The following is an 18018-nucleotide window of genomic DNA, read 5'->3' as shown; positions in this document are numbered from 1 at the left end:
TATTAGTAAAATCAGTAGCGCAAGGGAAGGTGTAAAAGATGCCATACATTTGTGTAGGTGGTGCTTCGTAACTCCTAAGCATTTAAAAAAGAAGAGGTGGCCGCCTGAAAGCTACAATCGTAGCATAATGTTTCATGATTCATAACAAATGATGAGAATGATTCACCATTATTAGCCAGTATGATTAATTTACATTGAGGAGATGATGATTATTCCTTTGAAACTAATCGTTCTGAAAGTCATACTGCAGCTTTCCGACAGCCTGCAGCGTTTCCACTTCAGCCTGTCGTTACATTATTGACAGAAAACTGAATCGATGAACGGAATCCTGGGCAAACGCGGTGCTTTCGAACGCCACAGGGTAAAATATGCTGTCTCTAATAATACACATTCAAGTGTATCTGAACAGCAACCAGTAGTGTTTTACAATCCGACCGACTGCTCTCTGAATCAATTGTCTATTCCATTATTACAATTTCAGCAGCGTAGTGCTTGGATGTGGTGAGGAACGCACAAGCCTTCTTCGAAGATTGACGACTACCGTTGTCTCCTTGACTTGTATTTCTGTCAGACATCTCACTCATGGAACGTACTTTGAATAAAATAGATCGGTAACTTGTTGGTCACGGTCCTTCAGCAATCATTACTGTTTGTAGGTCTGTAAACACTGCAATGAGAGTGGTACCACGGGCCTATACTCAGACTCCCTATGCATTAGTGCCTAACAGTTTATTGGCAGTTGCCGTAGAACGTAAGAGTTACACATCATGCTAAATTCTTTCACTCAGATAATATGTACATTAATTCAGCGGCGATAATTTGCGTATTGTTATTTCTCTAAAATGTAGTATAAAGTTTTATTTGGTCACATCTAGTTTTCTTTGTTTTTCATTTTCAGAAAATTTGTTGCACAGAACAATCCCCTGTGACATTAGTTATCCTTTTAAATGAGAGAGAGGTAGCGGGAGTTTCACAGTGTATGACGGGCGGCGGTTCATCATCCTTTTGATTGGTTTCGCGCCGTCCGCCATGTTTTCCAATACTATCCCATTCTCTCCATCTCAGAGTGGTAGTTACTTCCAAACTACTCAGCTATTTTTTGGGTATATTCCACTCTCTGTCTTCCTCTACAATGTCCCCTCTACGCAAAACACTAGAACCACGGAAGTTATTCCCTGTAGCCGTAACGCATATTCTTTTATACTCTCCAGTCTATAGCGTGTTTTCTAATATCCCTTTAGTCACTGATGCTACAGAATGCTATCTCATTTCTTATAATATAGGTTCACTGAATGTTTAGTACTCTTGTGGAACACAACACCTGAAAGTCTTCGATTCTCTTCTTTACTGGTTTTCACAGGGTCCATAATTTACTATGGTGTGCTCCAGACGTACATTATCACAAACTAATTTATCAAATTTAAATCTATGTTTTTCTGTAGTAAACTTCTTCAGGCGTAGATTGCTTCTTTAGCTGTGTCAGACTGCTTCTTATACCCTCCTTGCTTTGTCTACCTTGAATTATGTTGCTTATAATGTAGCAGAATTCTTTCCGTGTCTCTAATATTAATATTAAATTTTTCGCTCATCTCATTTCTGATACTCCTCAGTACATCCATCATTTTTTCGTTTGTTCTCAATCAATATTCCGTGCTCAGTATACTGTCCACTCCATTAAACAGGGTCTGTAAGTCTTTCACAGTTTCACATAAGACTCAGTGTCATCAGCAAATCTGGTCACTGATACCCTCCATTTTGTTCCCATTACAGAATTTTTTTCTTACTCCTCTCGTCGCCGGATGTCCAGAGAAGTAAGTGTGTACGAAAATCTCTGTTGCAGCATCCCTTGTGAGCGGGCAACACTCTCGTTTTCTCGGACACCTCGAAGTACCCGCACACGTCGTATGTAAAATTCCCAGAAAAAAAAGCTTGAAAGTTAGCCAGTGACTGTAGTCGATACTAGGTAGAGAATTGTCTTTGCAGTAATATTGCGATACATATCTCGTGATGTGTTGAAAATATAGGAAAAGTAAAACTGGTAACTGAAAGTGGTGATTTCACAGTCAGTTTGGTTATTTTTCTTTTTTAGGGACAGCAGCGTAATATATGTCTAATAATGACATAATTATTACAGTGGATGCCCCATATAGCTGCTTATAATAAATACATTTTATTTGCGATGGACTGTTCGCCTTTGTCGCCATTTTCAAGTTCGTCTAGATTGATGTGACGTCCATATTACATCGTTAGTGGACTGTTTTATAAATGTCACTGTTTTAATAAGATGGTAAATGATGTCAAGACGTTGAAAATAAAACGTTAATTACGACGTGACAGCAGTTTGATAGTTCCAGTCTCACTACGCTATACGTTTCAGCTACCTCTATATAAAACTTCCTGACAGATTAAAACTGTGTGCCGGACCCAGACTCGAACTCGGGACCAGCACACACTCCGCTGCAGAGTGAAAATCTCATTCTGGAGCTGCCAAACTGCTGTCACGCCCTAATTAACATTTTATTTTGAACGTCGTGACATCATTTATCATCTTATTAAAATAGTGACTGTTATAGAACATAACATGTAATCATAACATGTAAGCTTTCACGGCCGGCGTCTTCATTAATTACAACTTCCGGGCTGAATTGCCGTGGTCCATATATAAAACTGCTTCTCCTTTCTGACGTTTCGTTGCCTACTGCGGGGATAGTCACTTCGTTGATACAGAGTAGACCACCATATCTTGTCTAGTTTTAATCCGTCTTCTTTTTTATTAAAATTATTTTCGTGCTTGTAGATCTCTATAACTTCTCTATACATGCGGGTATAATAATGTGAGGTCCTAGCTATCATGTTTGTCTCACTAAATTTTATTTCGTGATCACCGTCTTTGAAAACGTGTTCCGCTACAGCTGATTTGCCAATTTGTCCCAATCTACAGTTCCTTTTGTGTTCCGTTAGGCGGGTATTAACACTCCTTTTAGTTGTTCCAACATAAACCATGCCACAGCTACACGGAATTTTATACACACCTGGGGCACTAAGGGGTGTCGTGCGTCTTTCACCGATCTTAAACTACCACTAATTTTCTTGGTAGGTCGAAAATTGTCTCCACTCGAAACTTGGCCAAAACTTTCCCAATACGGCCCGTGATGTTATGAATAAATGGAAGAAAAACTTTTCTAGCCGACGGTTGTTGTTGTCGTGTATTTTCGGACACTTTTCTTCTAGGGTGGAGTGCTCGATCTATTTCTTTGTCAGTGTACCCATTTCTCTTGAAAGCCGTTCGCAAATGGCTTAATTCATCTTGCAAATAAATTGGCTCACAGATGTTATTAGCCCTGTCCACTAAAGTTTTTATGACTCATCTCTTCTGCCTAGGATGATGATTCGAATCCTTACGTAGGTAACGATCGGTGTGTGTATCTTTCCTATATACCTTGTGCCCTAAAGTCACATCTGCCAATACATACAAAAAATTTAGTTGTCCATTACTCTCTTTCTCCATGGTGAATTGTATCTTTGGATTGAAACTGTTTATGTGCACCAAAAAATCACTCAGTTCCTCTTCAGCATGATTCCATATCACAAAGGTGTCATCCACGTATCGATACCATTTCAATGTTATAGAACAGTCCACTAACGGCATAGTATGAACGTCACATCAATCTAGACGTACTTGAAAATGGAGATTAAGCCGAAACAGTATGTCGTCAATAAAGATTACTTATAATAAGCAACTATTTGGTGAATCTATTCTAATAATAGTTTGGTCGTTCTCCCGGTTTTAAGAGAATTTTTCCTTCCGAAGAGCGGCAGAATACCCAGAATCTTTCTGTCCCTCCACCCTGTTTTGACAAGAAAGATGGGAAATGAGGACAATTTCATATAACAGAAGTCGTTGGCCACGAAAGCTAAGGATTTTTCATTTAAAATGTAAGCATTGGGTGGGAGCGAACCCCGCGCACATGGGTCTGTTACTGAACGTTGTAAACATTGAAACAGCACCGTTTGTGGTACGGAGGCAGCCGGAGCGGGGTCAGCCGGGCGCCTGTCGGTGCTGCGACGACATCGCGTCGCCTCTGGGCACGCACTTCGCATTGATCCCGGGCCCTCTGCCACGGCGCTCTGCCGCCGGCCCAGACTGCTCCGCTCCGGGACCCCTGCTGGATTCCTGCCCCGTCTTGGCGGTCGCAATCGATATATCGTTGGCCGCACGTCGTAGACTGCTGCCCACGCGCCGACGCTACGCCCGAGCTGCGCCGCCGAACCGCCTCCCCCCAGCCACCCCTCTGCAGCTCTTAATAGCTGCACCTCTTCCTGCACCGAGGCCGGCCGACTTACAGAAGTGGTCGCAGGAGCAAGTGCCCCAAGAATCTGAGTTCTTTGATTGATCGACTGCTGGCGCACCGTACGGTACTGCCTTAATAATTTTCGAAATTGCTTTGGAATAGATGTATTAGACGCACCGTGACAGTAATTTTGGAAACAGAACAAGTTCTCTATAGTAACTACCATAAATTCGACTCGCAAGTATGGTGTGTAACTCATCTCGCTCTACTCATTCACGTTCACAAGGTCTAGAAGGGAGTGGGTAGCTAACTTGTGCTTTTTTCTGCCAAAAGTTCATGTGGTGTGCGTACTGTAAGACCTTCGGTATACACACCATCAAATTATTTGACTTGTCGCTCTAACGAAGTAGGCGAGTGTCAGCAATATGTCTCGTGATCTTATTGTGGCGTGTTTATCTTCTGCCGTTAGGTCAGACGATAGAAATGCCACTTGCACGCTTAGAGTAGCAGATTGACGGTGACCAACTTTAAACAGAACTTGATTAATTTTCACACACATTTATTAAAATAATAAAAATCATAGATCTTACGTAACTTGATTCTGGATGCTGTTTACAATTGGCAATCTGAAGTTCCTTTGGTCTTGGTACGTTAATCGTATTCTCACATATCTCTGATTCTTGACAAAGTGTCTAGTCATTTCTCTTCATGGCTATGTGCAGGAATATGATAATCTTATTAGGCGCAGACTGAAACTTGACTATAGACTGGTACAGACAAATGCAGACTGACTAATCGGAGGTCTGTACACTCGTTATAATACCTCGCGCGTTCAGGTATCACTGCGCGAATGTGATCCGCGAGGAGAAAAGGTTCTACGTTAGCAGCAATCTCACTGACTGCGTTACATACACTCCTGGAAATGGAAAAAAGAACACATTGACACCGGTGTGTCAGACCCACCATACTTGCTCCGGACACTGCGAGAGGGCTGTACAAGCAATGATCACACGCACGGCACAGCGGACACACCAGGAACCGCGGTGTTGGCCGTCGAATGGCGCTAGCTGCGCAGCATTTGTGCACCGCCGCCGTCAGTGTCAGCCAGTTTGCCGTGGCATACGGAGCTCCATCGCAGTCTTTAACACTGGTAGCATGCCGCGACAGCGTGGAAGTGAACCGTATGTGCAGTTGACGGACTTTGAGCGAGGGCGTATAGTGGGCATGCGGGAAGCCGGGTGGACGTACCGCCGAATTGCTCAACACGTGGGGCGTGAGGTCTCCACAGTATATCGATGTTGTCGCCAGTGGTCGGCGGAAGGTGCACGTGCCCGTCGACCTGGGACCGGACCGCAGCGACGCACGGATGCACGCCAAGACCGTAGGATCCTACGCAGTGCCGTAGGGGACCGCACCGCCACTTCCCAGCAAATTAGGGACACTGTTGCTCCTGGGGTATCGGCGAGGACCATTCGCAACCGTCTCCATGAAGCTGGGCTACGGTCCCGCACACCGTTAGGCCGTCTTCCGCTCACGCCCCAACATCATGCAGCCCGCCTCCAGTGGTGTCGCGACAGGCGTGAATGGAGGGACGAATGGAGACGTGTCGTCTTCAGCGATGAGAGTCGCTTCTGCCTTGGTGCCAATGATGGGCGTATGCGTGTTTGGCGCCGTGCAGGTGAGCGCCACAATCAGGACTGCATACGACCGAGGCACACAGGGCCAACACCCGGCATCATGGTGTGGGGAGCGATCTCCTACACTGGCCGTACACCACTGGTGATCGTCGAGGGGACACTGAATAGTGCACGGTACATCCAAACCGTCATCGAACCCATCGTTCTACCATTCCTAGACCGGCAAGGGAACTTACTGTTCCAACAGGACAATGCACGTCCGCATGTATCCCGTGCCACCCAACGTGCTCTAGAAGGTGTAAGTCAACTACCCTGGCCAGCAAGATCTCCGGATCTGTCCCCCATTGAGCATGTTTGGGACTGGATGAAGCGTCGTCTCACGCGGTCTGCACGTCCAGCACGAACGCTGGTCCAACTGAGGCGCCAGGTGGAAATGGCATGGCAAGCCGTTCCACAGGACTACATCCAGCATCTCTACGATCGTCTCCATGGGAGAATAGCAGCCTGCATTGCTGCGAAAGGTGGATATACACTGTACTAGTGCCGACATTGTGCATGCTCTGTTGCCTGTGTCTATGTGCCTGTGGTTCTGTCAGTGTGATCATGTGATGTATCTGGCCCCAGGAATGTGTCAATAAAGTTTCCCCTTCCTGGGACAATGAATTCACGGTGTTCTTATTTCAATTTCCAGGAGTGTATTAATACGCAGATCGGCGGAAGCTGAATCTGGTCCGTCATTATGGCAGCGCCATCTCGTAGTGCGGAGACGGACGAGCGCTGCGCCTGCGCTGTTGTGCTTAGCGGGGCGCGCTCTAGTGGGAAAGTTGTGTACGCGCTGACTACGCGGAACTATGTACACAACAGTTCATCATAATGGAACTACATCAATGCACTGTTTTACCTATAAATAAAACAGGGCGTAAGGGCACAGATATCTATTCTGTAGTTGACGGATCGAATCTACGCTTACGCTTCTTTGCTGCAGCGCAGCGGCATCGCTGACGGGGATGCCCCATAGTTCAAGAAGGGACAGTATGACGTCAGCGACAATGGTCAAAATAATAATTTTGAAGCTCAGGATTAATTTCGTATCGAGCGAGTTATTATATAATTAAAAGGCAACCGTACGGTAAGAAATCGACTATGTTAAACTCAAGTGAGCTCACGATAGATGATCAGTGATTGTAATTGTAGTGCCGGTGCGCTCAGAACAAGTACGGACCTAACACTTGAATTTAAAGTGAAATAAATTAACTTCGTCGTACAAAAGTGTTCATATATTGCAACTTCTTCGTTATTATCAGAATATTTGGAAGTGAATGAGTTATAGAATAGTGCGAGAGAATAGAGAGGACATGCGTCGTAGGCTTCGCGGTCAGAACTTTAGTTATCGCCGCACGTGTCTTAGGAGTAAGTTCGCACTCCAAAACTGGCGATGTGAATGTCTGACTCCTAATTTTCCAACCAGCCAGAAGATAACATGTAGTAATCAATTGTAGATCTGTAAATACTACGCAGTGGTGCCTCACAAGGGTGGGTCAACGCGTACCACTTAACACTTCTTTATTTCGATAACGGAACAAAGTATCGAAAAACATTTTAGGCAATTAATGGAAAAGGAAGTTGAGGATCTGTTTCATTACGATCAATTTCACTTTAGGAAAGGTAAATGCAGCAAAGAGGGAGTTCTGTTGGTGCGTTTGATAATGCAAGGAAGACTTAAGGTCATCCTGCGGTTTAAGCTCTTCTGTCCGTGTTTGCTGACAAATAGTATTTTTTGTTTTGTTTTCAATATTCATTTCCCAGACAATTTCGCTGAAGTTTTAGTATCAGCGGTGGTTTTTATTTTCTTCCTATAGATAGGAGACATGCTCTTTACTACTTGTACACATATAAATTTTAGTTTTTAAGACAGTATTTACTTATTCAAAAAACAGACAATGTTTGGTATGTATACCTTGTAGCCACATGCAAAGAATTTCCTGGATGTTTATGTTACTTAATGCAGTTGTTTTGTCATCTGCAACCCTATAGAACTTAATGTAGAACAGTTATTTACTTCGAAATTTTACGACTGGGAATCTTATGTTTATGCCTGCCATTAACTAGTTCTGTGTGGAAGATCGTGTGTGTGTGTGTGTGTGTGTGTGTGTGTGTGTGTGTGCGTGTGCGTGTGCGTGTGTGTGTGTGTGTGTGTAATCTGTTCCACATATTTTTTTCTGGTTTCCATATTATCTTAGGCCTTCACTGTGAAGATATCTATTTTAGAGCCAACGACAATTTATCTTTGAAGGCCATTAATACATTTTTGGTGAAATTTTTAGATGGCACCTTCCGCATATTTGATTTAGGAGACGTACTGCGAATTGGAGGTCATTTTCTGTCTTCTGAGTAATTATTAGCTCATCGACAAACAGCAGAGTGTTGTTTGTCCTAGTATTAATCTCAGATCTTCCTCAACTTTCCGTTCCACTGTATAACAGCGTTGTCTAAGTTTATGTTGAATACAGTCTACACCCATGTTTCACTCCTCTGTTGATCTTTATAGGTCCTGTATTCTCTTTCCCTGTTTTTATTCAAAAAATGGTTCAAATGGCTCTGAGCGGAATGGGACTTAACATCTGAGGTCATCAGTCCCCTAGCACTTAGAACTACTTAAACCTAACTAACCTAAGGACATCACACACATCCATGCCCTATCGTAGGGGTCGCACAGTTACAGACTGAAGCGCGGGAACCGCTCGGCCAGAGCGGCCAACCCAGTCTTTATTACAATTTCTGTATGCTGATACAAACTCATTGTTAAGATACATTTTATTTTCAAAATCACGAGTGCATAAAACGACGTAAGCCTTTTTGTGTGTGCTAGCAATCATCTTCAGATCACAAAGTATCGTTACAGAATGAAACACGTTACGTGTCTTGCAGTCAAGCACTGAGTCACCAGAACTTATGGCACAGAGAAGGCAAAATCTTCTGGATTGCTAAGCCGCGTCATATTTTTTTCTGTACGATTGACGTTTCGATCCCTCTGCTGGGATAAGCTTCAGGATCATGTGGTGTCCACGGCTAACTAAATATTATCAAAGACCATTTTACGTTCTCTTATAATGGGGAAAATTTCCCACGCATGTGCTGGAGAAGCTTCCCGCGATAATGCTGAAGAAGTGGGGTTTTGGCTAAAACTCTAGTGGCTGCCATAGGTAGGCCATCATTGTATAGAAAGGGATTTTTCTGACACGTATGCTGCAATACAGTTATTTGTTGAAACTTTTCCTGCTTTAATTGGTGGAGCACCGTCATTGTATATAAGGGACACAGGACAGAGCAAGACAGGGGGAATGTTTATCAAAATATTATTGTCCGCAAATGTGGCTTCCCGGACTTCTTACCGCTGGCAAACCGCCACCATGTATTCACTTTCTTGGTGGCAGGTAGCCACGAAGCAAGAAAGCTATAGTCGTCCTCTCTACTGAAGTTTCATTCGTTCTTAGAAATTTAAATCGCTTCTTGTACTTTTCCTCTATAAATGTTGATTTCCCCTAGACAGCACAATTGCGTTACTGAAATCAGTGTCAAGGACACAGTTTTCGTGACGTCCCGCTACCGCAGATTTCACATTTCCTTTCAGCCGCGTGTGGCTTTCGTGTACCTTAATACATTCTTTAACAGTCGCCTATGTACACTTTGCTGCAACCACAAGTCATTTCATTGATGCTCGCAGTGTGCAACAGTTTTACTCGGGATAAGTCTTATTTTGTTTTGACTGAAGAAATAGGTCTGTAAGCCATTTTACACAAAACTCTGTTGGTGCGGTCAGTGGTCCCAGAAAAAAATTAGTAGCTTAACAGAGTGAGAAGACGGGTCCTAGTCATTTCTATCAGCATAATGAATATTTCTTTCAAAAGTCCTGTCTATAAACAAAACATCATCGCTATTGGCCGTCACTATTTTCTTGAAGAAATCCGATTCCAAGATGTTATTGTCACTTATATGGAACGCACGTGAAGACAGTATGTTAAGCACTGCTTGCCTCTGGGCTGAGTGCTGATGCGAAGTACCGACTAAATACATATTTGTGTAAGTAGGCTTTGTATACGCTCTGTGACCTAGAGTGTTGTCAGATCTTCTATATACTAATACAATAAGGAGCAGGAGACCTACCTCCCCCTCAGCCTCCAAGGAAAGGTTGACTTTGGGGTGAATCTCATTTAAGAAATTATGAAACACGTGTAGCCGTACTTTGTAACGCCGGAAATGCATATCCTTCTATTTCTATCTATTGTACTATAAATTTGTTTTCCTTATTTTTGTTACCTGAATATATGACATTTCTGTGTCTTTACATATTGTAATTGTTTTACTATTTGTATATATATATATATATATATATATATATATATATATATATATATATATATATATATATATATATATATATATATTTATGTCGATGTATAATTGGTTTGTTTCGTAAATATTATTTGTATTTTTACGCTGGGTCTTGCCTAGGGAAAACTGCTATCGAACGATTACATCGATAGGTCGTGTGAAGAATCAAAGTGTGTAGGATCTTTGGTAGTGTTAACTCGGCCACGTGGAGCGCGGGCAGAGAGAGTCTGGCTGGAGTAGCGAGTGGAGCAGGTGTGTTGTGTGAAGCTACCGCGAGTGGCCGCGCTTTCGGGGTTTGGCAGCATGTAATTGCGCTCGACTTGCGATGATAGTTTCTGACATGGTGTCGCGGACGGGAAGCATTAGCTGGCGCACATCAAGAGCCCGTTGCGTCTGGTGACCGTGTCGAGAAGAAGGCGCGCCAACATCCAGCTTCTGCAACAGCGACGGCCGACAATGAGTGACTGTCGCCACCTCCTCGATCGACGGCTTCAAACCTTCAATCAACCAACAAGGAAGACTGGAAGCACGTAGTGTTTTAGAACTGTATGGCAGACCTCAGCTTTTCCAACTTTTAAAATTGTTGCATCACAAAATTACAGCTACTTAGCATGAACCTTTGTTGCTCATTGTCCCAATTGCATTACCAAGCAGGGTCCCTTCCTTTTCCGGAATGAACCCGAGTGTCGTTGAAATTCAAACGCCAGCATTAAAGTAATATTATAGCATATCACTGCTTTAATTTCAAAGTTCAGTTAAAGTATTCATAGCTGGCTACAATATTTAGATTACACAAGCACGAATTAAGAGTGCGAGTTTTGTTACCGTATTTTAGCTTACCTGTGACTGCAGCTCAGCTTGGTACGTACTAAATTTTAATATTGTTAATTGTTCAGAATCATTTAATTCAAGTTCAAAGTTAAATCTCTTATTTCTAAATTGCGTAGATTCAAGTAGCTTTTGAAATGATTGTTGAGGTAGTCCAAGACTAACCGCATTTTACTGAATTTCGTTGTGCTTCAGAAACAAAGCTCACTGTTAATTTCAGTCACTAAATTGACTTTCAATTTTCCGGTTCTATTAATTCTTTTGCTAAATTAAGTCAGAGTGTAGCGAAATTTATTACTTCTGACAAACTTTCAGTTTTCACACTACACGTGTCAACCTTCAGTAGCCACGCTTCTAGTGCTAATTATATGTGTAATAACCTTTCTTTTTCAGTTACTATAGTAATTGTCCTTAGGACTGGCGACCGTAATTTCCCCCAAATCTCAAATATCTAATTACCGCTAGTTAACTGTTAACGTAACGGCCACACATTTACTTTCTTTATTAACTTTACCCCTTTTCAAAATTAATTTCCACCAGTTTCATTAGCATTTTTCCTTTCATTTAGATGTAACCCTTTCCTCCCTCTTTACCGACAAATTAACCTCGGTGACGATTGCTTTTCCCAAATTTCCATTAGGTACACGCGGTTTAATTTTTCACTGTCATTAAGGTCGATAAGTGAGGGGGAGGTTACAACTTGACACATGACAAATGTGTCATCCACATAGCGGAGCCAAGAGGAAGGCTTTAGAGGTTCATTGTTTATGCCTGTTGCTCAAAATGTTCGATAAAGATATTAGCTCCAACTGGCGTCAAGAGTGAATCCATAGCAACACTGTCAGATTGTTCATAAAATTCTCCTCTATATTTACAAGGCGCATTCAGTAAGGAGTGCAACACAATTCTATTTTTTCTGAAAGCAGATAGGTTTTTTCATTATGAATAAATCCGTTCCAGTTGTACTTGACTAGTCATTTGTTCGGATAAAATCGTACACGAAACTCGAGTTTCAGGATATAAACCCATTTCCGTGTAATTTATCGCATAAGAGAAAGTCATACCAGTTATGTAAACAATTTGGTTGTATACGAGAAAGTCATACCATTTATATAAAAAAAATCTGATTTTTTACATGACTGGTACGACTTCCTCGTAAGAAATCAATTACACAGAAATGGGATTTACATCCTGGAACCCGGGTCGCGTGTACGACTTTTTCCAAATTAAGGGTTAGTCAAATACAATTGGAGCGGACTTATTCATCATGAAAAATTTTAGCAACAGCTGTGTATTATGAAGGTTGGTTTTATTCAGGATTCCAGTAGACCATATTATTCTCCACTCTTTCGGCTACAAAACCATATTTTACAGCATAATCTCCGTTCATTGCTACTTTCACTTACTGAGAATATCTGTATGCCGCATGATACTGCTCTGCTTGTTAATGTCGAAGCCAACTTCTGGCTATATCAGTAATCCAGGTGCCGCTTGCCGTGGAGTGCATCCTTCATTGGCCAGACCATAGACTTACTAAATAAAAACTAGACAGCGCATTGGCGCTAGTGTCGCGTCCCCACATTGAACGTGATAGAAGCCGCCATTTGCAGGGAAACAGTGCGTAAACATGCTACGTTCGTGTGCTGCTTGTAATTGTAACAGTAAGAATGGAAGCAAAGACGAAGACGGGAACAATGTTACATTTCACAGGTCAGTCATTTCTGGTTGTTTGTTACTTTCTATTACTTGTATATAGTATTTTCATGGAGAAATAATACATCATGATCTTTTGCTTAGGTTAAGGTTTCCCCTTACAAATGATTTTCTAAATCGGAAATGGATTGTTGCTACTCGGAGAGAGAACTTCCAACCGACAGCAAATCATTTACTGTGCTCTCTTCATTTTGAAGAGAATTGTTACATGGGAAATTATGTAAATAGACGTCAACTGAAGGACGATGCTATACCGACAGTATTTGGATTTCCAACTCAATTGGAAAAGGTATAGTGTTGGCAAAGCCAATTAATGCAAATGCTAAATGTAGGTGACAGTAGATTGTTCTATACCCTAACCTGATGTCTATATTTACACCTTATCTAATAATCTTTCTGCTACAAAAATTGCAAGTTACATAGGGAAAAAGCTGCAGTGTTAGATTGCAAACAAAGGTACTTTGTTACATGTCAAGTACTTATATTGTATTTGCATACGAATTACTAAAAATACTAATAAGGTTAATGTACTAAGTTGAACTGAATGAAGAACTAGGCACACGATAGGTATTTAGATTTTTAATCAAATATATATAAATCGTTTCAGGCAAATGCCGGGATGGTTCCTTTGAAAGGGCACGGCCGATTTCCTTCCCAATCCTTCCTTAACCCGAGCTTACGCTCCGTCTCTAATGACCTCGTTGTCGCCGGGACGTTAAACACTAACCACCACCACCACCACCACTTAACATGTGTTGTCAGGTGGTGTTCATACTTCGTAAATGGTCAATTATTTGATTAAATGTTTGCCAACTCAACCACTTGCAGAGGTGCTGTCAGTGTTAAAAACTAATGTGCGAATGAAATTCCTACGGTATTTAAAGTCATATGGGTTATTAGAATTAATTATACCAAAATTCGAGTGTAGACAATACTGAACTAAACAAAAGTAAGCGTGCAAAATGTACACAGTAGTCGGCAAAAAGAAAACAGGACCTGACAGGAAAATTACGTGAATTAAATAATAAACATACTGTCAGCTACTTTCAAAGTTTCATGTAATTATCTAATGCAAATATCTCGATGTAAACTCGCTCCACCTTGTCACGAAAGAGCCTTACATTCTTAAATTTCGCGTCTCTATGCAGGCGTATTTCTGAAAGTAGGAAACTTCATTCATTTAAGTATGCTTTTAAAATAGACTCGAATACTCAGTATTTTTTTAGACAAACATGTGTTTAATTTGTGCTTCAATTTGCTCTTGTTGCGTCTCATATACTTCAAATCACAACCCGAGTACTAGGATTCATCCCTGCAAATGGCGGCGATCAGCTGCTTCAATTGGGTGACAGTTGCCTCGCTTCTCCGCTACGGCGTGGTAGGGGCTTGGGCCAGACAAATGGAAGGCGGAAGGTGCGAGATCCGGGCTGTGGAGTGGATAAGGAAGAACAGTCGAATAACGTTTCGATAGCTCGACCTCTAGGAGGCCTTGCATTGTGATAGAGAAGAAGTAGTGCATCTGTATTTTTGAGGCGACAAACACGCTGAAGTTGTTTCTTGAATTTCTTGAGAGTAGCACAATACACTCCAGAATTGGCCGTTGCATCATTAAAGAGGAAATCAAATAGAACTATCCCTTCAGAGTCGCAGAAGACCATGGCCATCGCTTTCCTGGCCGAGGGTGAGGCATTTAAATTTTTCTTGGGAGGAGAGGTGGTATGCCACCACTCCATGGACTGCCGTTTTGTTTCCTGTCGGAAATGATGGACCCATGTTTCAATGTGTGTGATGATGTTTGACAAAAAACGATGTGGGTCAGCCTTGTAGCGCCCAAGAAATTCCACGCAGATGGTCCTTCATTGCTTTTTTTTTCTTTGTTGGATTGGGGGGGGGGGGAGGCTGGCAGTAGCACAATAAGCCACTCTGCAGCCTACAGAAAAGTGAAAAAAACAGAATTAGGAGATATGAGAACAATAAAAGCAGGTGATAAAATGGGGACTGTTAAAAACTGAAACATGGAGAAACAGATGCAAAGAAAATATAAAAACAAACGTTAGTGATGCTGATTAAAACACGTAGTAAATAGACAGGTACAATTAAAAAACATGGCGACAGTCTGGTTTCTGTTTGCACGAGATAAAAAACACAACTAGCGACAGTATGGTGGCTGTTCGCAACACTGACAGGCGATGCACAACACTGAACACTCACTTAAAACAGCACTGCAGAGGCGACACGGCGGCAGATGGGGGGAGGGAGGATCCTGACCGCTGAAGGGCAAAAGCGGGGAGAGGAAAAAAGAAAAGGGGGAAACCAATGGAGGTAGTGGACATACAAAAAGGTGGGGGCTGGGCAGATGTGAGGAGTGGGATTGGCAGTGGAGGGGAGAGCAAAAGGACTCGAGGGAGAGAAGGAAGTCAGAGAGAGGGTAGGTGGGGAAAAAACAGGATGGAAGGAGGGGGAGAGGGAGCCTAGGGAAAGGACAGATGAAGGGAGGGGGAGGTGAGGATCAGAGTTTGTAGGAGGGATAAATGGAGGGAGAGAGGGCATCATCCAGTAGGGAGAGTCTATGGAAGCCACCTTGGGAAAGGAGATGAAAGGTGTAGAGGTGGAGGGTAGGGGGGACGCAACGGTGAAGGCGCAGCAGAGGGCGGGGGTTGGAGAGGAGAGGAGCAACCAGGGGATGAGGGGGATCAGGTTGGTGGGAGGTGTAGAGGACGTGGATATGTTCGAGGAAAAGGAGCAGATGTGGGAAAGGAATCAGGTCATAGAGGATCCCCATGGGGGACGGGAGATGTATACGGAAGGTGAGATGGAGTGCATGGAACTCGAGGATCAGGAGGTACTTATATAATTTGAGGGGTTCGTTGCTCTTTATGGTCTTGTATTAGGCAGTGAGGAACACAGAGGGCACACACGTTTGAGGACGTCAACGATTTACCGTGCTTTCGTTCACTGCCAGGTCTCCGTAGACATTTTACAATTACCTACGAATATCTCAGAGGCCCTGGTTAGCCGCCAAAAGAAAATCAATAACAGATCTCTGCTTGGCGGGCACCTCCCTTTCAGACATCATTTTGAAGGCTACATATAATGGTGCCACCTGTCCTAACGCCATGGAACTATAGGGACTGAAGCGGGAACATTTAGAGATGTCTGACAACAGATTCATCATTTTTTCACGAAATTGGCCGAGAAATAAAATGTGTTGCATTACTTATTAAAGGACTCTTGTAAAATAGCTCAATCGAAGACATGATTCATTTACGTTACAAGCATCTGGGGCAACATCTCTCAAATGATCTCCATCTGATAGTGGGATGTTAGTAGATAAAGATCACGCGTGGAAGCTCACAAGAGAGGCAGTTGCAGATGTTTTCACCGTGCATCTAATTTCTAAGAAATATTTCGAATCTTTGACAAAGTATTTGTTTTTGACACAATACGTCTCACTTCTCCTGATAAACGACTTGGTCAAAAGTATGTTGTAATGTTAATCCCGTTCACTATCGGTCTCAGACAGACACGACTCTTCCTGTATCTTGTGCAGGCCATACATTCTGGGTTATACAGTACTTGACTGAACAACGTTACACTTTGTAACGATATTTTATGATGTGTAGATGATTGCTAGCGCAATCTAAACCTGTCATTTTATTTTATAAAGTCCCTGTTTAGACAAATAAGGTTCATATTGAGAAATAAGACCACTGTACCACATTCTTGACCATGTCAAGTCTTATAAAACTCTTCGTTGTATTAAATGTCTCGGGTACACTAGTTTATCCATGACGATCCTAAGCCAGCTTTTGTTCAGTCTATAGAAAGCCTTTTCATAGCCTATGAATGCAAAGTGAATCTCCAGGTTGTATTCTCATCGTTATTCAGTTCACAGGAGAACAACAGTAACACTGAAACTGCAAGAGCTTCCCTATCTAAAGCCACTTTGTTCTCCATTAGGAGGCCGTCACTTATCTTAATCTATTCTGTAGAAATCACGTGATTTGAGACAAAGAACTCGTCGAGCCATGTTGGGAAGAAATATTCATCCAGAACTGAAGTACTTTGAAATCTGCTCGCTAGACAGTAGAAAAGGTGAAAACTTGGGGGCGCAAGGTCAGGTGAATAAGGTGACTTCCCAATCCAACTCCTGTAGAGCGTTTTTTGTCAGTCTAGCAGATTGCGGGCGGCCGTTATGGTGGAGTAGCATCACTTCATGTAGTCTTCCTGGTCGTCCTTCTTGGACTGCGTCCACAAGATGTCTCAGTTGTTAACCATAAATGTCAGCGGTGATGGTTATACCTCGGTGAAGCAATTCGTAGTACTCTGCACCGTCGCTGTTCCACCAGATGTATATCATTAGACATCATTTTTCGCCAGTAATAATGATACAGATAGGAGTGTTCGGTGTTGTTCACGAGCGAATTGAGCAAGCAGAAATGCATATTTACCCATCAGCTGATTTTTGTGATTTTGACTTAGAGCAAGCGGTACCCATACACCCGATGTTTCAACCTTCCCCATTGCATGTAAATGTCGTATGATGGTGGAATGATCACAGTTCATCACATTTGCTAGTTATCGAGTACACTGACGTGCATCGTTGTGGATTAATGAGTTTAAACGGTCTTCATCAAACCCTGAAGGTTTTCCTGGGCATGAAGAATCACTGATGTCAAAACTACCCTTTTTTAAAACAAGAAAACAATTTTCTTGCCACGTTTTGTCCCATACACAGCGCAAATATTTCCTTCTGCCTCTGCTGCTGTCACCCCTATACAGAAGTCAGACAGAAGAATATGTTGGAAATATTCTGATTTCTCTGCATGGCACTCCATTCTCTTATGTCTACAGCTGCGCTGACCATCTGCAAATGGCAAAATTACAGTATTTAAACCCTAATAGCACCAGTGAACTACAAATAAAAACCGATAATCGATATATAAACTTATAGCAACCGGAATAACAATATGCGAAACAAAAACGATACGAACATACGTACCAACCTAATATTATTAGTGATTCTTGCATAGATTATGTGTGAAGCACTTAGGAGGCGTATTAACTATAGTTGTCACATCCGTTTCTTGCTTTTTTTCTAGAGCGGTATCACCACCACCGTCTTGCACGATTCAGGTACCACCCTCGTCTTGCAG

Source organism: Schistocerca cancellata, chromosome 5 (genome assembly GCF_023864275.1).
Source record: "Schistocerca cancellata isolate TAMUIC-IGC-003103 chromosome 5, iqSchCanc2.1, whole genome shotgun sequence".
Lineage (NCBI taxonomy): Eukaryota > Metazoa > Arthropoda > Insecta > Orthoptera > Acrididae > Schistocerca > Schistocerca cancellata.
Note: the sequence above shows the minus strand (reverse complement) of the source record.